Genomic DNA, 23,389 nt, shown 5'->3' with positions numbered 1-23,389 from the left:
GACCAAATGAGTTTAAATTCCCTTTCTTTTTTGAAATAGGAGGGGAAAGGAAATGTCTCAACTCTCAAGGGGTAGGAATAGATTACTTGGGAAAGACATTAATGATACATGCTACACCTGTGGTTAGATGCATATTATTATTGAACTAGCATTTATCAATGCTTTTTTACAGAAGTATACTTCGGAGGAGGAGAAGGAGCTTCTTGTTTCTGCTAAATGCAGTTCTAGATCACAGAGCTTTGATCAGTGTTTTTAAGACTCGGCACGAATCAGACGGTCAGACCATAAAAATCGGTAACCAGTGGGTTTTCTGGACCCAGTTAAATGATGGTTTTGGCAGCTTTTTTTTGGGTAAATTATAAAAACGCCCCCTGTACTTTGGGGTCTGTGATAAAGACCCCCTGTATTTTGTTTTACGGCAAAGACCCTTCTTGTATTGTGACTGTGAGATAAAGACCTCTTTCCATTCCTTAAAATCTCGTGAATTGGGAACATCTCCCCTTGCATAATACTATGTAAGGGATGAGATGTTCTTCATATGTGACTATAATAAATGTGGGTAGAGTTCTTGTGGGCAGGAGATCCGGATTCCTGTCAACGAGTTTTTCTTTTGGTAAAAAACGTGACCAAGTCAGCCCCCCACAAGATTGTCCCCCACAACGTTCCACAACACATTCCTGCCGTTTACTGGAATCATCTCTCGGTGATAATCACAAAAATAATAATATCATCATCGGAAATATTTTCAATACATGACAGGAATGTAGACATTGTGAGAGACAATTTTGTGAGAGGCTGATTTAAACTTGTAAGAAGCTGTCAATGGGTCAAGTATGGTTGGGAACAGGGTGGGTAAGTCCCAAACCAATTATAATTAATCGGCTCTATAATGCAGAGCAAGAACCAAATCAATTATTATCGGGATAATTAGGATTGATCCGATTAAACCCAATTATATTATTTTTTTCACTAACAGTTAGATCGATTATACTTGACATTTATAATTAATTAATTACTCATAACAATAACTTAGAGCTTATTTTTTTGGTAGTATAACCTTAATAAAATCTGACAGTAGATAAAAACTGTATATGTTGATAAATCTAGCATTTTTAACCAAACTTACCTTACAGTCTATAACATTTAACCTTTTAGACACAAAATATAACAAAAATTTGAAAAAGAAATGGTGACTTTCACTTATTATTAACCATAAAATCAATTCAAAAATGTAAGAACTGATATGGTCCAATTATTAGTTGGGGGCATAAACCACAGAACCAACATAATCGGTTTGATTGGTTTGGTTTTATCGGGCACACCCGATCCATTAATAGCTCTACACTTGGCCTTGGGTGCTTTCTTGTATTCAGTCCTGGTTCCGGAGTATCGACATTCATCATGTGACAAGTTATGGGTGGTCCTAATATTGTTTCAATGATGTTGGTTGTGTTTGGTACAATTGAGGTTATTTATTTTGAAATAGGCATACCTTAAAATTTTCATGTGGGAGAAATGTATAACAATTTTAGATGAAGTAATTCTCTCATGTATGTAAATGTGATGTGACAACATATATCTCGTTAATTTGTATTGCGCCAACAGGTATTCTTCAATACCCTTTGAACTTCTATTGCGCCAACATATTTGTGCTCTTTTTTTTTTTTTCTTGTGAATGAAGGAGTTATGAAGTCAAGAATGTTGATGGAGGATGATTTGACCCGACCCCTTGAGACAATGACATGTGGACCTGACTCAACACGAGCAACAACTCAACACTGCAGCCTAACTGCGACTAAGTAATGAGCCTACAGGACAGCTAGCTACGTCATAGCTCGCTGTAGGGGGAGCTCGCTACAGCGCGAGCTCGAGCTCCCCCGAGCTACCAAAAGGGAATACTCCAAGACTATCCCAACTTGCAAGCTAGGGTAACCAGCTCGCTCCAACACTTAGGCAGAAAGACTGCCCCAAAGGCAATCCCGATGAGAGTCACCTCGAAATACCCCTGGGAGCTCGCTACGAAGTAGCTCGTGACAAGATAGCTCGCTACGAAGTAGCTCGTGACAAGATAGCTCGCTGCGTGACAGGGTAGACCGCTACAAGGTAGCCTGCGACTAAGCAACGCAAAGCTCTCAAGGAAGTTTCTATCTGACAAGACCGTACCCATCAGACTGCGCCATGTCTCTTGACTGATGGCGTAGTCCCTGTCCATTCAGCAGACTGTACCCACATCTCTCGACAGATGGTGGCGTACCCTGCTACGGTCACCATCGCAGCCCTAGCAAGTAACGGCTGCGACAGGAGCCCAGTGGTGGTTATGCCCAATTTGACAAGAACGCCTATATAAGAGCTCCCTAGTTAAAGAGAAGCTCTCTCTCGAACATCTGAGATCGTATATAAAATTTACTTGTTCTCGAGCTAATCTTGAGAACTTAGTGATCCAGCGTGACCTACACTCTTAGCCTCTTTACAATCTTTGCTTTCTCCCCCAGCGTTCTAACTTAAGCTTTGGAGTATTCCTGCTGGGCAAATCCCCCAGGAATCCTTCATCTTCTTCCTCTCAGGTGTCGTCCATTGCCAGCTAGGAGCTAGTCAGCAGCCAACTAGGAGTGCTTGGGTCGTGCCACATCATTTGGCGTCGTCTGTGGAAAACGCTTCAAGAAGCCTTCCTTTAAGCTTTTACAGTTTCCTTTTCTAAAAACTCAGCATTCATGGCTTCCTCCAGCAATGTCGGACGTGGTACTAGCCAGAACGCCTTTGGGGAGCAACCCCAACTTCCTACTGTCTGTATTGGGCAGTTCATTGTCCCCCTCTCCGTGGATGGAGTTCCCAGTTTGAACGTGCCTCTCACAGTGGCACTCGCGGTCGCTCCACTCCCTTCCATAGTTGGAACAACCTTTGTTGAACCCTCGGTTGTGCCCCCAGCAGCCAACCCGAACCAGTTGGAGGACTTAATGCAGTGCATGCGAGCCATGCAAGATCAAATGCAACAATTTCAACAATTCCAACTCTATCAATAACAAGTGTTGCACCAGGTTTCCCAATACCAGTATTACCAGTAGTTTCCTTCTTTGCCTCAGGCCCAGTCATCGCTTCCCTGTCGGCATCCGACCATGAAGCAGACCAAGCCCTCCCGCATGAGTGAACTACCTCGTCGGGGAGAGGCCTCCCAGGCCCAGGTTTCGCCAAAAGCCAAGCCTCCTCCCATAGCCAGAAGGAGAGGCCAGCCACCCCCGCCTCATAGCCTGTGGGCAGGTCGGGGGCCTCCCCGCCAACCAAGCCTATATCGCCCCGACCTCATGTGGATGTCTTCTTGTCCTAGATGCACCTAACAAGAGCCAGTGAATCCTGCATGTGCGTGGCCTTTTCCACCACCTTCAAAGGGGTAACCCACACATGGTATCGTAACCTCGCGCCTAGTTCGATAAGAAGCTGGGCACAGTTCTTGCAAGTTTTCATCTCCCACTTCGTCACCTGCAAAAGGTGCCTGATAACTCAAGAAAGCCTCATTGGCATAGTTCAGAAGGAAGGGGAGTCCATTCGGAGTTACGTCAAGCGGTTCAATAATGCTTTTTTACAGATACCCGACCTGGATCCCATAGTTCGCCTCACCGCAGCCAAGCGAGGTATCACCCACAAAGAGTTCAAGTGGCACGTAGTTGTCAATCAACCCAAGACCGTGACCAAGTTCTACAAGATCGCAGGCCGGTTCATAGGGACGGAGGAGGAAATCAACCAGAAGGGTGAGTAGGCCCTTGAGAAAAGGAAGAGGGAACCAGAGCCCCCATCTCAGGGAGATAGCAGGAAGAAGAAGGACCAAGCTCGGGGGACAAAGCCAAATCATCCTTTCTGAGCTCCAACAGCAGAAAGGGACTATACACCCCTCAATGCGAAGCAGGCCAAGATCCTCATGGCGATCAAGGATGCTCTGTACGTGAAGTGGCCACCTCGACTGAAGGCGGACCCTAATGTTAGAAATAAAAATCTGTATTGTAGCTTTCATAAAGATCACAGTGATAGTACTGAAAGTTGTAAAAATCTCCGCGATGAGATAGAAGAACTCATCCGTCGCGGATATTTGAGAAATTTTGTACAAAGTAATAATAATAATAATAATAATAATAATAATAATAATAATAATAATAATAATAATAATAATAATAATAAAAAGCAGGTCGGCAAGGGGAGCAGAGTAGAGATGCTCCCGAGTCCAGCAGGCAAGCGGAACAGCCACAGAAGCAACCCGCCGAAGAGAGACCAGTTCGGGGGACCATCCACGTCATAGTTGGAGGCTCGGTTGTGGCAGGCTGTACCTTAGCTACAGCTCGCACATCAGCTCACAAAGCCGCCAGGGAAGAGTAGAACCCCCCAAAACGTCCAAGGTTGGAAGATCCCATCTTCTTCACAGAAGATGACACGTGCGGGGTCCACTACCCCCATGATTGACGTGCTCGTCCTAAAGGTGAAGATCAATGACTTCGAAGTCAGGTGCGTCCTCGTCGACTCAGGCAGATCGACGGACATCCTCTTCAAAGCAACCTTCGACCAATTGCAGCTCCAGGAGAGCGACCTAAATCCCGCGAACACTCCCCTGGTAGGCTTCAACAGAGAGGAAATCAGGCCCTTGGGAAGGAAGGATTACAGTACCCGTGGAGGTCGGCACTTGGCCTAGCATAGTGAGGCTTAACTACAATTTCTTAGTGGTCGCAACCCCCTCCCCATATAACGCGCATAGTAGGTCCGCTGATTACTCATGCCTTATGGGCTATGGTGTCCACCTACTACTTGGCCATGAAGTTCCCCATGGACTTCAGAATTGGGACAGCGCGAGGTGACCAGCTTGAGTCTCACAAGTGCTACATCGCCGCCCTCAAAGGGAAAGCCAAGGCAATCGATGACCTCGAGCTAGAGTGACCTACGGAGCAGAGCGAGGAGCGAGCTGCGCCCATAGAAGAGACCATCTCCATCCTAGCCTCGATGGAGGACCCAACCCGAACTCTTTAGATCGGTGCTTCCATTGAGGAGCCTCTGCGATCTAAACTGGTATGCTTTTTACTTGAAAATTTAGATGTTTTTGCATGGTCTGTGGCAGAAATGCCCGACATAGACCCTAGCATTATAACTCATAAGCTTAATACCGATCCTATAGTTAGGTCCGTTAGACAGAATAAACACAACCTAGCCTCAGAGCGAAGAAGGGCAGTCGACGAGGACATCGGGAAGCTCCTTGCAGCCGATTTTATCAGGGAAGTCCACTACCCTAGCTGGGTGGCCAACCCCGTTCTGGTGAAAAAGGCTAACAGTAAATGACGCATGTGCATTGACTACACTGACCTAAACCGAGCTTGCCCAAATGACTGCTTCCCCCTCCCCATAATCAACCGTCTGGTGGACGCGACATCGGGGCACGAGTTGCTGAGCTTTCTAGGCGCCTATTCGGGCTACAATCAGATCAGGATGGACTTGGTAGATAAAGAAAAGATTGCCTTCATAACCAAGCTTGGCCTGTACTGCTACAAGGTCATGCCATTTGGGCTAAAAAATGCTGGGGCGACCTTTCAAAGACTTGTAAATAAACAGTTTGAGCCATTGATTGGCCAAAAAGTAGAATGTTATGTAGACGACATGGTCGTCAAAACCCACTTCTCATGTGATTTAATACAAGACTTAAATTTAGTTTTTGAAATCCTGCGTATAATCAATATGAAGCTAAACTCGAATAAGTGTGTCTTTGGTGTCACATCGAGTAAATTCCTAGGATATATTGTTAACCGGCGTGGCATTGAAGCCAACCCAGACAAAATAAAGGCCATCCTAGATATGAGACCACCCCGAAAAATGAAGGAGGTTTAGAGGTTGAATGGCCAAATAGCCGCTCTAAGCTGCTTGATGTCCAAGTCAATAGATCACTGCCTACCTTTCTTCAAAGCAATTAAAAGCAAAGGGTTTGAATGGACCCATGATTGTCAACTCGCGTTTGACGAGCTTAAAAAGTACCTTGTTAGCATACCAGTCTTAACCTGGCCCGAAGAGGGCGATGTTTTAGAGTTATACCTCTTGGCAAGTGACGAAGTGCTCAGCTCGGTACTAATAAAAGAAGTAGATCGGGTCCAACGACCTATCTACTATGTTAGTAAAGTGTTGCAGGGAGCAGCAACAAGATATTCAGAGATAGAAAAACTGGCCTATGCACTGGTTAATGCGGCTCGAAAGCTCTGTCTGTACTTTCAGGCTCATACTGTTATCGTCCTCACCAACAAACCTCTGAGGCAAGTCCTACTCAAGCCCGAGGTCTCTGGTCGACTGACGAAGTGGGCCGTTGAGCTCAGCGAGTACAACCTCCAATACAAGCCACGAACTGTTATCAAGGCCCAAGCCTTAGCAGACTTTGTCGCAAAGTGCACTTTCAGCTCCGAAGTCCCCAGGCCGGTTGAGCACGAGGTCCCCAGTTCAGGCGAGCCCGGAGCTCCTAGGTCGGTTGAGTCCGAGCACCGTGAGGTAGTAGTCAGCGCGACATCTCTCCTAGTTAGGCCAAGCGCGAATTGGGATGAGGAGCCCTGGATCCTTCACGTAGATGGCTCCTCGAACCAGTAGGGAAGCGGAGCCGGAATAGTCCTGCACGGCCCCAAGTGGCACGAAACTGGAGTACGTACTACACTTCGAGTTTGCGGCATCCAACAATGAAGTAGAGTACGAAGCGTTGATAGCTAGGCTAACTCTATCCAAAGAAATGAAAGCCAAGCACATTATCATCTACAGCGATTCCCAGCTCGTGGTCAATTAGGTCATAGGAGAATACGAAACTTGCGAACCAACTATGATTGCCTACTTAGCCAAAGTAAGAGAGTCTCTTCTCAACTTCCAGTCTCACTTCATCAGGCAAGTCCCGAGGTTAGAGAACACTGAGCCTGACGCCCTGTCCCGGTTAGCCAGCACTAGTGATAAAACCATGAGAACCATGTACATAGAGAACCTGTCTCGGCCTAGCATTCTCGGGGGGGGGGGGGGGGGGGGGGGGGGGGGGAGGGGGGGTAGAGGAGGTCGCTCCTGTGGTTCAAGCAGAGCCGAGCTGGATTGACCCACTCGCGAGCTTCCTGCTACACGGGACCCTCCCTGCAGATCGCAATGCCGCCAGAAGGGTAAAGCGTCAGACAGCCAAATACGTCATGATAGACGAACGGTTGTACCAAAGATCCTACACGCTCCCATACCTGCGTTGCTTGCGACCGTCCGAAGCCAAGCTCGTACTTCGTGACACTCATGAGGGCCTATGCGGCAGACACTTGGGGGGCAGGGTCCTCGCCCAAAAAGCACTACGATAGGGATACTACTGGCTAATAATGAAAGCAGACGCTATTGAGCTCGTCAGAAAGTGTGACAAGTGCCAGAAGCATGCCAATATCCATCATCAGCCCACTTCCGATCTCAAGTATCTCACCAGCTCGTGGTCTTTCGCGCAATGGGGCATCGATATAGTTGGACCATTTCCACCAGCGACAGGCCAGAGAAAGTTTCTAGTGGTAGCAATGGATTATTTCACCAAGTGGGTAGAAGTCGAACCTCTTGTAACGATCACAACCCGAAACGTCTAGAACTTCTTTTGGAAGAATATAGTGTGCCACTTCGGGTTACCTCGGGTATTGATTTCTGATAACAGTAAACAGTTCGAGGACATCAAATTCCAGAACTGGTGCCAAGATATGGGGATCCGACAGAACTTCACTTCGGTCGCACACCCCCAAGCAAATGGTCAAGCAGAGGTCACGAATAGAGCTATCCTCCATGGACTGAAGGCACGGTTAGACCGAGCTAAAGGACTATGGGTAGACGAGCTACCTAGTGTTCTATGGGCTTACCGAACCACCGAGAAGACCGCTATAGGAGAGACTCCCTTCAACCTCACCTACGGCACCGAGGCAGTCATCCCAACTGAGATCGAGGTTCCCTTGCTACAACTGGAAGCATATGATGACAAGGGAAATGAAGACGAGTTACGTACCAACCTCGACCTACTCAACGGGGTAAGGGACCTCGCGTATATCAGGACCGCAGCTTACCAGCAAAGAGTATCCCTGTACTATAACGCCAGGGTCAAGAAGTGGAACCTCTGCGTCGGTGACCTGGTCCTTCATAAAGTTATGGTACCTGAGCCTGGCGTTGGAAAGCTCGGACCGAATTGGGAAGGACCCTACCGAGTGAAATAGGTGCTCGAGGGAAGGAACATACGAGCTCGAAACCCTTGAAGGGAAACAAGTACCTCGACATGGAATATTGTCAACTTAAGGGCCAAGACAAGTACCTGTAACTATTGAGTAGACCACGAGTCACTCTCAAAGCCTAAGGGCCGAAGCGCTGAACTAACACGATCTCGACGCAATAAGACCTAGTCGCCTCCATGGCATGGGCAAACTACTGAGTAGATCATGCGTCACTCTCAGAGCCTAAGGGCCAAAATGCCGAGCTAACACGACCTCGGCGCAATGAGACCCAGTCGCCTCCATGGCATGGGCAAACTCTAAGGGCAGACTATAAGTCACCCCCTCAGCCTAAGGGCTAAAACACCGAGTTAACCAAGACCTCGGCATGATGAAATACTTAGCCACTTCGCCAACGAAGGCAAAGTATGAAGTATCAGAGGCGTAAGCAGTTTGGGGCTGAACCCTACGAAGCATAGCTCGTCTCAACACAACAGTTGGACCGGATAAGGTACAACCTACAAACACACAGTTCAGGCATGCACGGTAACTACTTCGCGGCATACTATCAAAATGCCTCGAGACACTAAGGGATATGTAGCTCTAATAGCTCAAGTGATGAAATCGCTTTGGCGAAAAATAAAAGGGCACATCATACTTAGAAGAAAAAAGAAAAAATTCATTACTACTTCATAAATAAAAAACCGAGCTAAACAGCTGGGGAAAGTTCAACAAGAAGTAAAAAGGGCACAACTGCCCAAGAAGAAGATTTTTTGAAAACCGGGTTCTGGCACCCGGGAACCACCAGAAATCAGTTAGAAAAGCATAAAAACAGAGCCGCCAGCCTCAAGGGTCCACCTCGTCCTCGTCCTCCGGGGAGTCAGGCTCCTCTTCCTCCGCCTGGTCTGCTGTCTCGGGAGCCAGGTCCTTCATCGTGATGCCGTCGAGGTTGAGCCCAGAGAATTTGTTTCGGACCAACCAACAACAGAGCTTGAATCCGAAGCGGTACGTGCTCGAGCCATACTCCACTTGGAGGTCGTGATATTTTTGGGAGTCCTTGAAGTCCCAGACTGTCTTAGCCCGCTCAGCCTCCACCATGGTGTCGAAGTTCCGAGTTTGGTCCAGAAGTGTAGACTCCAAGTCCCGGACCTATTGTCGAAGGATCTCCCTCTCCGTTGCCACCCTCGACGAATCTCCTGTAGCGCGCGCTCTCCTCAGAAAGCCTGTCGATCTACGCCTCCTGGTCATGGGCGAGCAACTCCTGGGCCTCCCTCCCCTTGCGAGTTTGAAGGAGCTCGCCTCGGGCCTGGTCGAGCTCACCTTGGAGCTTCTGGACGATGGCCCTCTGATTGCGAGCATCACCAGAGTGGATATTGGTCTGGAGGGCCATGGTGTGGATGGCGGTGTTCACCTGCCAACAAGAGACTAAGGTCAGAGAACAGCAAAAGAAGGGAAAGAATGAGAAGAAAAAGAAAAGACTACTTACCACCATACAGTGGGAGGCGGCAAATGTGGCGAGCGCCTTGGGCTCCATCTCCCCCCACCTAGTGACCTCCTCGTGGTAGATTGCCCTTTGGCTCTTTCGGCCCGCCATGATGTAGTCGTTGACACCCTCCCAGTTCTCTACCGGGAACTACAGGTAGGGGAATGGGCAGGAGGGACCAGGAGGAATCACCCCTTGCCTTGGGAGCTCGCCCTCCTTGAGGCCACCTTCTTTGGCGCCTCCTTCAGATGGGGCCGATGGAACTTCAGGTGGTGGAGAAACAAAGTCTGGCTCAGCAGACCCAAACTTAGTGCCCCCAGAAGTGAAAGTTCAGTCAGGACGTGACCTCTTAGCCTTACGCTTTTGGTTGCTAGAAAGAAGGTGGCCAAAAAACCATAAGGTATTAGTCCAGTAAAAAAGAAAATATATGTATACACATGATATATTTTTACAAGGCACTATGCGACATAAAAGGAAACCTACCCGGGCTCAGGCCAGCCTACGCGAGCTTCTCCTCGGTCAAGTAATCTGAACAGAGAAGGCCTACAGTTGCCCAGGACAATAGCATTTTCCGAGTTTCAGAGTCCAACTCAACCTTGGGGTCCTGGATTGGGAAGGGCCACCCCTCGGGGTTACGAACCACAAAATAGTCCTGCTTCCAGGCGGGAACCCTGTTCGGCAGGTCGTGCAGAAGCTTAAAATCGCGGCGGGGAGAAAAGTAATAAGAACGCATTTCTGGGGTCGCTCTAGGAGTGGCATTCTTAATACAAAGAATGGAAGAAAAGATGTTGAGGTCAAGGGGGAGGCAATACTCATAGCATAGGAAAATGGTCCCAACTACATTCCGGATGGCGTTGGGATGGATCTGGTCAATGGTGATGTTAAAATGATTCAACACCTCCACTATTAGGGGGTGCAGGGGAAGACGCAGCCAACCTTGAGCTGTTCTTGGAAAATTACTATATCATTGGGATCATGCTCCCAAGGAAAGTTACCAGAGGGGAGACCGTAGATAAGGTCCCCGGGAAGGTGAAAATGGTGGACTAGAGATCTGAGTCTCCCGACCGTCATCGAGGAGGGACCGAAGGTGTCGAGCTCTCTGCCCCGAGAGGTAGAAGCCACATTGCTGGAGGCCTCCGAAGCCTGCTGCCAAGCTCCCCCCGAGCTTGAGGGGGCGTCGTCGTCTTGGTCACCGTCCTGGGGATAAACGTGGTACGGATACCCAGACATGATTGATAGAATGAATGACTCATCGAAAAGATAAAATGGTGCGATTAGAAGAGCTCAGGCAAACTAGATGGATGCGTGACCTCAGAATCCGAAGACAACAAGTTAGCATGAAAGAAAATGAGGCCTGGGGTCCCTCCTATTTATAGCCACTGTGCCCCTAGACCAACGACCTAGATTGAGGCAGATATGACAGTTCGCAATCAAGCTGACCGCACGTCTTCTGAAACTGAAATGTGACTGGTGGCACATCTCCATGATTGAGGTAATGACGGTTGCACGACATCCAGAATTAAGAGCTGCTTCGGCGCATTTCTTGGCATTCGAAACGTCAGAAATCACCTGACTTTTGTACACGCATTTAATGCGAGTAGTCAATCAAGTTTGAACTTCAGTCAAATCCACCTGTCCCACTTCATGAACTCCTCACGCTAAGGTAGCACTCTTAGCTCGAGGAGTGGGGGCAATTGATGGAGGATGATTTGACTCGACCCCTTGAAATAATGACATGTGGGCCTGACTCAAGACGAGCAACAGCTCAGCATCGCAGCCTAACTGTGACTAAGTAACGAGCCTATAGGACAGCTCGCTATAGGGGGAGCTCGCTACAGCGCGAACTCGAGCTCCCCCGAGCTACTGAAAGGGAATACTCCAAGACTATCCCAACTTGCGAGCTAGGGTACCAGCTTGCTGCAACACTTAGGTAGAAAAACTGCCCCAAAGGTAACCCCGATGAGGGTCACCTCGAAGTACCCCTAGGAGCTCGCTATGAAGTAGCTCGTGACAAGATGGCTCGCTACATGACAGGGTAGCTCGCTACAAGGTAGCCTGCGACTAAGCAACTCGACGCTCTCAAGGAAGCTTCTATCTAACAAGACCATACCCGTTAGAGTATGCCACGTCTCTTGACTGACGGCGCAGTCCTTGTCCATTCGGAAGACTGTACCCACATCTCTAAACAGATGGTGGCGTGCCTGTCCTCCCGGGGCGTGTCACCCATCCAATTGGGTAGTACCCTGCAACGGTCACCTATGCAGCCCTAGCAAGTAACAATTGCTATAGGAGCCCAGTGGCGGTTACGCCCGATTTGACAAGAACGCATATATAAGAGCTCCCTAGTTAAAGGGAAGCTCTCTCTCGAACATTTGAGATCCTATCTGAAATTTACTTGCTCTCGAGCTAATCTTGAGAACTTAGTGATCCAGCGCGACCTACACACTTTGCTTTCTCCCCCAACGTTCTAACTTAAGCTTCAGAGTATTCCCGCTGGGCAAATCCCCCAGGAATCCTTCATCTTCTTCCTCTCAAGTGCTGTCCGTTGCCAACTAGGAGCCAGTCAGTAGCCAGCTAGGAGTGCCCGGATCGTGTCTCATCAAATGTGAAGTATAACAACTTTAATTTCCTCATAATTCCATCTGAAAATGAAGATCTTAGTGTCTTAGTGTCTCACTTTTAATTGGAAAAAAAAAAAACTTTATCCTTTTGGTTTGGAGTTCGGATATTGCTAGCAAATTCTGGTTTTCCTTGTTATGTAAGCATACTCTGGTCCTCTTTATTCTATCCTTGTTCACCATTTCGGAACTTAATGCCATATGTGGTTACTAAGCTCAAGTGTATCATCTTTTTAAAGTTTTCGTATTCATGTTATTCTTATTGGTAATGGTAAGTATCAGAAGTTCATCAGGTTAATACTCGATCCGTATGATGGCTTCTTTGAAATTGTTTCTGTTGGTTAGAATGATCAACGATGCATCATGTTTGTACTTCTTTATCAAATTGGAAAGAGCTGAAAGTAAACACAGAATACCTCATAAGGGGATAAATAACAGTTGAAGGCTACAAATGTAGTGCATCAAGCCCGGTAGATGAAACAATACTGGGTGTAAGTGGGGTATTAATTGTAAAACTGGAATTAATCTAATCAGATTTGAATTAATCTAATCCCTAACTTGCAAATTTTGTCAATGTAATCGGATTCGAATATATTCGAAAAGCCAATTGGTCCGATTCGAATTGAATTGAATGGAATATTCGATTTAATAATCAAAATCGAATTCGAATTGATGTATTTAATATCTGTTGGGTATCAAATTGAATTCAAATATCGATATTTATAATCAATTTCAAATTCGAATGTAACCTGATCCCATTCAAATTCGATCCGTTTAAAAACCTAGTGACAAAACATATCTCTCGTTAATTTGTATTCATCAACACAAAAGGGTTAAATAGATAAAAGCAATGGTACCAAACACAACCATTGTCCCTTGCGAAAGAAAGATGGGAAGTTGGAAATAATCTGACAATCACTGTCAGTTTGTCTGGTTGGTGAGCATCATCTTATAGGCACTTTGGCATTGCCTGGTTAGTTAAACATAATCTGCTTACTCTTTTTCAAATTGAGCTTTATTAGATCCAATGTAGTTCCACGTTGGATAAATTAGATTTTAAAGAATATAGACAAGGAACCGGAACTGCAGCATCTGAAACCTCATCCCTTTTCCCAGAATTATTGTCTCTGTTTTCCATTGGGTGGATTCGAATTGAAACAGGGATATGGGAGTTGAGTTACGAAACTAGCTCAAAAGTCAAATCCAATAAATTCCAATCTCTGGTACATATACAAAAATGGATGAATCACTCCTGATGAATATCAAGAGAAATACATGAAGAATTAAATGGATAAAATCAAGTTTCTGGGTAAAAGATTAATGTATGAGATATGTGATGACAAGAGCTAGCAGCAGAAGTATGTAAGCGATCCCTTGATCAATTGCCTTGCCTGCATACAATAGAAAACACCCCAATTCTTCAGTTTCAATCATACACTACTGCAATAACTACAGAAGATGAGAAAATGAAAGCGACAGAGATAAATAATAACAATAATAATAATTACCGTCGTTTGCCGGAACACCAGCCGGCGCAGGCGAAGGAGAGTTGCCCTGTCCCTGAACTACATTCAAAAGCACCAACACGAAGAAACCCACTATCGAGAGGGCGTAGAATCTCATGGAACTCATCTTCGAACAATCACAGATGAAGGAGATGAGAGCAGAAGGAAGGCGTTCAAATGGATTGGCTGAGAGACAAGCAGAGATGTTTAATTCTGAAGAGAGGATGTGGAACAGGGGAAGTTGCTCGTGCCTATATAGATATAGAGCGAAGGGAGGGAGGGAGGGGTGATTTGGCCGCTTTTGCTTGGGCTTCCAGGAAGTGTACCCGTGAGCGTGAGTGGGTTTGAAGCAACGCAGTAAAAACTCGGCTACTTTTGATCTAAACTCGGTGGGCCGAGGGCGGCTGGTTGACTAGGATCCAACGCTGACTCGTTGGGTGGTTTGGCTCATCCGACGAGTGCCTCGTGACATTCACTGTTATTTATAAGAAAATCTTTTTGGAAGTATGTGTGGAATGAGGGCCCGGCCCGGTCTTTGACCGGGATTACGTTGAATGATAATTTAATAACAAGATTAGGAGATTAAATCACATTTTTTAATTATTATTTATTATTAAATATAATTAAGTAGGATCCGTTTGGGAGGGCTTAAGCTTTGGTTAGAGTCGTTTTGAGTATAATTAATTAGGGTCCTCACTGAGCACTCCTGACACCCACTCCACTGTGACATTGCACTGTGTATTGAGAACATTTCGCATAAATAATAACATATAATAATGGAAGATGTTTCCGATACATAATGTAGGGTTCGTGTGAGGAGCACATCCGAACTCTGTACTGAAAAGTCAATATATTTTATCGAAGCTATTTTAATCTTAATGGATTTTCTCCAAACATTGTTGATAGCAAGGTTCAAAATATGATATAGGTGAATATGTTCTTATTAGCATATTGGCCTATATTTTTGGTCGCTTTTATATTTTTTATTATTAAATTAGACCAAAACCCGAAACTCCCCTATCCGGAAACCCCCGATACGATACATATCGGGCAATCCACTCCGGTTTTTTTATCATGGGATCCACGTCATAAGATCAAAATCACTACGTGAAATTGTGAAAAAGCTCTGCCAAACAGGCACTTATGATTGGCTCCATGTGTCAGAAACTGTCACAATCAATAGAAGATCGTAGATCATGGCCATAAGTGTAAAATACGCGCCAAGGTCTACAGCCGCGTTGTTAGAAAAGATCATTGAATTAGTATCTTTGAACTGGTGGATTCTTGTATAGATAGAAAATTCCAATCTAACGCCTTTGGTATAGGGTATCAATTCGAGCTATAATCCTCCTCCATGTCCATCTATGCTTTCCAATCTCGGGTTGAATTGTGATCTATCCCGTGGATGCATACATCACGCAATTGACTAGCACTAAAGAGATAATCTTTTTTTTTTTTGTTTTTTGGTGATTACATCAGTGCTATAAAAATCAGACCGGATGTTGACTCGTTGGGGGCTGGTTTGTCTGGGTCAAATGGTTTGACCATATGATCAACCACTCAATCCATTTTAAAATATTAAAGTATTTTTATAATGTCTTTCAAACCTTTTTTTTTTAATATCCAAACAAGCTTAAAACAACAGATACTAGGTGCATGGTTTAATACTTGGTAACACGTTTATGAGTTTATCACTTTGATCTTATCTTTTACCAAATCAACATTAAAAAAAACAGAAAAAGAAAATCTAAAATCGTTTTATCACTGGATCACGGTCCAAGTCTGACAAAACAGCGTTACTGCCCTATGATAATATGATTGGAATTAAACCAGCGACTGTAAATATCATTTTTGTGAATGGATTATGGTTCAAATAGCACGATCCGAGTCTGACCAACACGGCTATTGCCTCATGATTGGAATCATTCCCGATGAATGACGAGAGATATTCTTAATATAGATCTGTGATATAACGAGGTAGAGATGTGGAATCACTTTATGGATAACACTGATGTGAGCACGATTGTAATTTCAGAATTTTGAGGTGGACTGCAGTCTATTCAGCCTCACCATTTAACATCTTGTGCTTAGAATGGGTCTCATTATTGGACCCGAGGTTAAACCGGTAGCCTAGTGAGCTTTCTTAGATGCTGGGGTTTTTGACAGTTTTATGGGTTCTCTCTCTAGAAGGGGTTTTATAAGAAGCAGATAAACCAAGGTTCCACATATCGATACACCCCGATATGCGGGATGGGGTGTATCGGGTCTTTCGACTCCGACCCCATGCTCCTTTTTCTAATTTTTTTTCACGGGTTGGTTTGAGGCTTGCCTTACCATCTGAAATGGGTCAAAACCCCAAAAAACCAAAATCTGATGTATTAGTGACCTATTAGAAGGGGTTTTATAAGAAGCAGATAAACCAAGGTTCCACATATCGACGACCCCGATATGCGGGATAGGGTGTATCGGGTCTTTCGACTCCGACCCCATGCTCCTTTTTCTAATTTTTTTTTTTCAGGGGTTGGTTTGAGGCTTGCCTTACCATCTGAAATGGGTCAAAACCCCAAAAAACCAAAATCTGATGTATTAGTGACCTATTGATACGACATGACCGATATAATCCGATATGTTATAAAATTTTGATCCTTCAGATGGTCTAAACTCTAAACCGGTCATGTTAATTTTAGCCCTTCCATTTATTTTCTTCACAAGTAATGAAAAAATAAATAAATAAATAAATCCTTTCCTTGTTGATGTTTGAATCCTGATCCATTATTGTTATTTTTGTTGTTGTAGGCATGTCGTCTCTGCTTCTAGATTTTCTGGTAAAACAAGATTACTTGTTCAGCAACGCGGTGATGATGTGATTGGAAGAAAAAACAATTGCTATCCGTAGAATTTATTCAACTTTATTAAATTTACTTCTTGTTTTCAGAAGAGACGACTCTTCTTCTTTTTGCTGGACAAAACACAGCGAAAAACAAGAAAAGTCATTCTTCACCCAAGGAAAAGAAAAGCACTTTCAACTATAAATAAAAGAAGAAAAAAACAGATTGGTTATGATTTGAGACAAGGGTGTCTTATTCTACTACCACTTTCTTACGTATATGCATAAGTCACAACTCATTTGGTTGAAATTTGAAAATAATTGAATTGCCAATAAAAGCAAAATTTGTTATTTTTGCTTTTGTTTACCCTTTGAAAGTATGAATAGGGGGGGGGGGGGGATTGAATATTAATATAATTTTTCGTTCATATATTACTTATATTCCATTGTTTTGATAATGAGTTATGCATTAGCATGCCTACCCCTGTTTATGTTCTTTTTCATTCCTTCTCATGAATTCGACAACATGTAAACCAATCACTTGGGATCCTCGATCTTCTCATAAATTATGTTCCAATACGCTTTCAATATGATCAAACACTCCACATCTCATACATGATGGGTCAAACTTCTATTTGTTAGGACTGATGTCAGTGCAATTTGAACAAGTTTGGGTTGGACTTTCATCAAAATTTAAATGAACCCAACCCAACTTACTCGGAATGAAGAAGTATAAAATGCTAAATTGAACCAATCCGAATTGCACCCCTAGGTGAAGATGACCATGAGTAAAAAGCACTGTTTTCAAAATCGGACTGGATCGGACGGTCGGACCGAAAAAACTGGGAACTGGTCACCTGACCATTGATTTTAGTCAATAAACCGTTGAATCAGCTAGTTAATCGTTCGAACGGTTTTGACCGTTTTTCAATTTTTTTATTTTTTTTATTTTTTTGTTAGAATGAACCGGCCATTTGGATTGAATGATCGGACCATTCAAACCGATAACTGAACCCCTGACCGGTTCGGTCACCGGTTCGTTTTTAAAAACCATGGTAAAAAGGGGTGTGGTTGGAAGAATAAAACTATCCTTACAAGTGTTCTAAAACATGAATGATTCTGGCTTCAGTGGTTTATTTATGAGATGAAAATCATTCCAAATCAGTGAAAGCCATTCTTCAACCAAAGATTTCTGGAAATGATTTGAAAATGTGAATATTCTGTCTGAATATGATACAGAAAAAAACACGATACAGCAAAAATTTGTGACCAATCAACGGGTATTATAAAAGTGATAATCAATCACGTTGCTTTTTAACAAACTCACAGAAGGTTTTGATTGGTCAAAACCCTCCGGTATTATGTATTATTTTCCATCAAGGGTATCATGTCTTTTTTTATTGAAGTATCATTTTTTACTACTTCATAGATCTTTCAATTGAATATCTGGATATATAAATGAATCAAGTTTTATTTTATATTTTATACATCCATTATATTTAGGATCAGAATGAGATAAACACTTATTTGAATTCAATCTGATCCATTTGCAACCATGTCAGAAGCAATAACAGCAAGTTTTGTTGTTTAGATGTGGAGATTTTTTTATTTTTCTGTGGAAAAGTAATTTTACAAATGATGGTCGAAAGTGGTTGGGTTGTGAATGACAATGGAGTGGGGTGGGGATGGAGAGTCACTCCCCAACCCTGTTCCTGCAAAAAAACCCAGCTTTTCCCATCCTTGTGGGATCCTCACTCCATTTTATTTTTGATTTTTGTTTCATTAAAAATTTTAAAAACAAAATAATTACAATTTACAATCGTATCAAAATAAATTCAAACATATTTAACCATATTTTAAATAATATTTATACAAATTTAAACCGGGATCCTAACATAGCAGGGATCGTAGACCCCATGGGGTGGGGAGCTCGGGTGTCAATGGGACTGGATTTGGTCCAATCCAATCCACTGCAATGTGAGTCTATTACAAATGGACTAGGTCCAATCTAATCCTTTGAATATTTCAAACCATTTTGGACAGGTCAAATTCAATGTCTGGACCAGTCCAATCTGTTCAAATTTGTTTTAATTTAGATTAATTCTAAACCAAACATGGTCTATTGACACCTATATTCTTATCTTCTACCAATGGACCAAGTATTGGCTCAATCAAACCGAATCCAATATAAATTTAGGGTAAATTACAAAGACTCCCGTACTATGGGGTTAGTGACAAAGACCCCCCCCCCTATACTTCAATTTGCGACAAAGACCCCCAAAACTTTTACATTGTGACAAATACCGCCTTGACAGTTATGTCAGATGACGGAAGGCGTTAAATTACCAAAATATCCCACTAAACTTTTTCTATTTTCTTTTTTTGCCATTTTTTCTTAAAACTAACTAACCCAAATGGAGATATGTTGCTTCAACAAAGTGACCGGGAACTTCTCCATTGAAGACAATGAACAGTACAAAGTGTAAAAAAACAAAGTAAGATAATTTCGTAAATTAAAGAAAAGGATAAAATAAATTAGAAAATGATGGTTTGGGTATTTGGAAAACTTTAAACAGTCATATGAGAATTTTGTTTGAAGCTAACTGACGGAGCGCCAACAAAGGGGGGTCTTTGTCTAACGACTATCTGTCACTTGCCCCATAGTATGAGGGTTCTTTGTAATGTATTCATAAATTTATTACAGATGGACCAGGTCCAATCCAATCCAATAAATACTTTTGGACCATTAAGTCTGGACTGGACCAAACTTGCCCCATAGTATGAGGGTTCTTTGTAATATATTCATAAATTTATTACATATGGACCAGGTCCAATCCAATCCAATAAATACTTTTGGACCATTAAGTCTGGACTGGACCAATTTAATATGTCTTGTTGGTCCATCCAATCTATCCAAATTGATTTTGTTTTGGATAGGGTCCAATCCAAAACCGGTCCATGGACACCCCTAGCTAGTGGGGAGTGCTCTCCCCATCCCCATCATCAGAAATAAAAATTACCCCATCCCCATATCGGCAAGGGAAATCATCTCCATCCTTCAAGGTGAGATGTTTCCGATATACAACTATAATGGTTGTTGGGACTGATTGTTGGAACCCTATGGACCATATTGGGACTCTTTAGGAACATCCAGAAGCGGCAAGTCGTGGTTAGACCTGTTCATGGGCCGGCCCGACCCCCAGACGGGCTTGAATAGGCTTTTTGGCCCGTGGGCTTAACCTCGGGCCAAAAAGCCCGGCCCGCATAAAATTCGAGCTGGGCTCGGACTTTGCCAAAATAGCCCGGCCCGAGCCCGGCCCGGCTCGACCTATGGTTAAACATAAATAAACCCAGCCCGGTCTTTAGTTAAACCTAAGTAAAAACCCTATGTTATGTTCATTTGAATAAATTTTTTGATTTGAGAATGTTATTGATTCACTTGTAGGCCAATTGTTCATTTAAATAGGGGAAAAAATCTAAATTAAAATAGAAAATGTCAATTTGAACAGGGAAAAATTCGAATTTCTTTTATTAGGTTGGGCTTCGGGTTCGGACTCAACATTTTTCTGTTAATAAAGAGTCAAAGCCCAGCCCGAGCCCGGCCCATTAACAGGTCTAGTCGTGGTCTTATGGAGGCTCCAGACCCAGTCCTATGTCCCCACCAGCTAGACCCGGCCAGGCCAAGATGCTCCCTTCCGTTTCAATCACAATCGAACCCAAAAATTCAAAATCCCCCACCAACCAACTTGAATAAATTTCATGCTCCATTAGTCCATTTCCTTGCTTTTATTGTAGGAATCACCGGAGATGAAGAAAGGCATCGAATCACCAACATTAAGGTTAAAGCACCACCACAAATCCACCCTCCCTGGGTGCTCTCTCTCTCTCTCTCGAAATGTCTTGGACCCGAATCAATTCCAAGGAAGATTCTTGCACAAGAGGAATTCCAATATTCATCATTCAGGGCTTCCTTTGGGTTTGTTCTGAATTTAACAAATTCTTGGATCCCAAGCCCGTTCCACATACATTCCTACACGAATTCCATATCAATAAGTTCTCATTTGTCAATAGCACTCACACCGGCCAACTAGCCATCACGAGTCACGACCCCTTTGATCTCTGAATAGCAACATTCATCTCCCCAGGTGCCTGAACTGATTATTTGACCTACTCAAATTTAAATTTATAGGAGGAGCAATAGATCAACAGGGTCGTAGAACTTCATTGAGTTCAGTCTTTCAATCCCCTAGTTTTAATAAATCAAATTGGGTCCCTCCAGTAAGAAATAAAAGCATCTCTAGCTTACAGTTTACTACCCTAAATTAAAGTAACTTGGTTAGGAGCATATATTTTTCTTTTTAGAGGAAAAAGGAATTGAATTTCTTAGTCCTATCCTACTTGCTAGTTTCTTCCTCTTTTGGTACGTACATTGTGGTCGGTTGGCTTTATACTGAAAAGTTGCTCTACCTAAAAGCCGAATTAGGACAAAAGCAAGTGCTGAAACTGGGCAAGCTGAACCTAAGTTGATCTCACCTTTTAATTAAACTCATCACTATTCTAGTCCTAAGAAAGTTGATAAGCGCAACACAAGATGGGCAGAGCTTCCCTAACCCTAAGGTAAAATGGAAATATAGGTAGCATTTCCATTCTCTAGAGGATTCAATGTGCTTGAGTTTGCAGCATTACTCTCTCCTCATGTCTGTCTCCTGCAAATTGGAACAGACTAATAAAGAGGTTAATGACATTTAATTTAAACTCACTATTTCTTTTAGCTTCATATCAATGGGTCCAAGTTTGGGCTGAACCTGATCCAAGTTGAATCCTAGCCTGTGTAAACAGTAATATATATAGACATAACTATGCTAAACCAAAGAAAGAGATCATGTACAGAGAGATTGGTGGTAAACCATATGCATCAGTTCTCCAACTTTATCATCTACCTACATTAATTAAACGTGCATGTTCACTGTAAGTTGTAACCTTTTTCTAAAAAGAAAGGGAATGGTCGATTAAAATAGGGGAAAAGATAACAAAATAATAAGAAATGGCCGAGTATCTCTCTCTCTCTCTCTCTCTCTCTCTCTCTCCACCCAGCCAGCTTGGATCACTCCCCTTTCGGTCACTAATGGACTGACCACTGACGTCCAACTTGACTAATAATCCTTCAAGAAGATGAGAGGACTCAGAGGAGGCCTTTCACCATCCCAATGCTGCTCATCTGGATGAATGAAAGATGATGCTAACGTTAATTCTTATCTCGACAGTCGACACCTCCCTCCTCCCATGTTGTTGAAATGGATTGGTTCGAGCCAATACTCCAAAGATCATTTGACCCATTAGAACATCTCACCACTAAAATAATCGGAGAAACTAATTCAGCTTTTAGGGTGGCAATACTCAGCACTCAGCAGGCGATGGATCAGAATAAATTTGCAAACTAACCATTCATCCAAACACTAAATCCAGACTCACCTCAGTAATCAGTCTCTCTCTCTCTCTCTCTCTCTCTCTCTCTCTTCTCTCTCTCTCTCTCTCTCTTACAAAACCATCCATCAAAGGTTAGAGTTGGGCTCGGGAGATCATCCATTGGGCTCCACAAACTAAAAAAATAAAAAATAAAAGCCACCCAAAACACAAAATAAAGAACAAGTGAAGGAAAAATAAGAGTCTAACAATGAAGGAATCCAATTCATATTTACTTTTGTTTTTTCTGGGAAAAAACTAAAAATGATCAATGTGACTGTCAAGTCTCATCCCTCTCATTTATTTTAGAGCTCAAAATTAGCATTCAAACAATAATGAAAGTAAGAAACCCAGGTGGGTGATGGGGGTGGGAAGCCGATATTGGGTAAAGTAGCAGGTAGCGAGTAGGACGTCTCTACTCTCAAGACTCTTAGTGCCTAATTATTCGCAGACGCTCTTCCTCGGACAAGTGCTGTAGTGAGTTATTCCTCGTCGGATGGGTCTCTCACGTCGACTCGTCATCACCCAAAACACCCACGACCACACCTCCACGGCCAAAGCTAAAAAGCAATCCCTTTGGAGGAATCCATCGATCTAAAGCCTCAAGTCTTTTCTTTATACCCAGCTTCACTTTGCCTCCTTTCCTCCTTTTTCTTTCCTTCCTATATACAAATACTTGAGCCAACAGAATCAATCCCATTTGGCCAAAGCTTAGCTAGCCTTTCTCTTCTCTTCTCTTATCTCCAGAGGAAGAAGAAAGAGAGATGTGCCATCCGGGTCTTCCCTTGATCAGCCCCGGCGACTTGGCCAAGGCAAGGAGATGGTTTGCCCTTCAGGTGTCCTTGTTGCTCGAGGAAGTGAACCCCCAAGCGTCAACTGTGGAAGTTCCGGCAGCGGGAGGAGGTGGTGGTGGTGGTGGTGGAGGAGGAGGAGGAGGAGCAGGGGGATCGCCGAGAAGGTGTATATGTTCCCCCACTCGGCATCCAGGTTCGTTCCGGTGCAGGCAGCATCATGGTGAGTACGAGTGGGGTGGTCGCAGTCGCACACGACACAAGGCCAGTAATCAGAGGTTCTCCTAAGCATGAAACTGTGTATATTTGATGGTTGTGCTTCAACTTTGAATTGAAAACAAGGGGCTCTCTTTTTTCTAGTCTCCTTCTTGTTTGAAGATTGGCTTAATAAGATCGAGTAGAATATGTTGATTTTGATTTGCAGATTATCATCATTAAATATGACCACAAAAGCCCACTCAGTTAATTTTAACTGTTCAATCTATTCCTTTGTGAGTGTGCAAAGGA

General features: G+C 43.7%; 1 long non-coding RNA gene across 1 annotated transcript; it reads right to left on the bottom strand.

Moving 5' to 3' along the window:
* Window positions 1-13,482: 13,482 nt before the first annotated feature.
* Window positions 13,483-14,245, bottom strand: LOC148869191 (uncharacterized). The gene is made up of 2 exons (XR_016107980.1): window positions 13,805-14,245; window positions 13,483-13,687 (listed from the first exon to the last, which is right to left on the bottom strand). It is a non-coding gene; the product is annotated as an uncharacterized LOC148869191 (long non-coding RNA).
* Window positions 14,246-23,389: the final 9,144 nt, after the last annotated feature.

The sequence above is a fragment of the Nelumbo lutea genome, chromosome 2 (genome assembly GCF_056320005.1).
Source record: "Nelumbo lutea isolate HS-2025 chromosome 2, American lotus-T2T, whole genome shotgun sequence".
NCBI lineage: Eukaryota > Viridiplantae > Streptophyta > Magnoliopsida > Proteales > Nelumbonaceae > Nelumbo > Nelumbo lutea.
The sequence above is the reverse complement of the archived record's forward strand: the minus strand, read 5'-3'. Positions and strand labels throughout refer to the sequence as shown.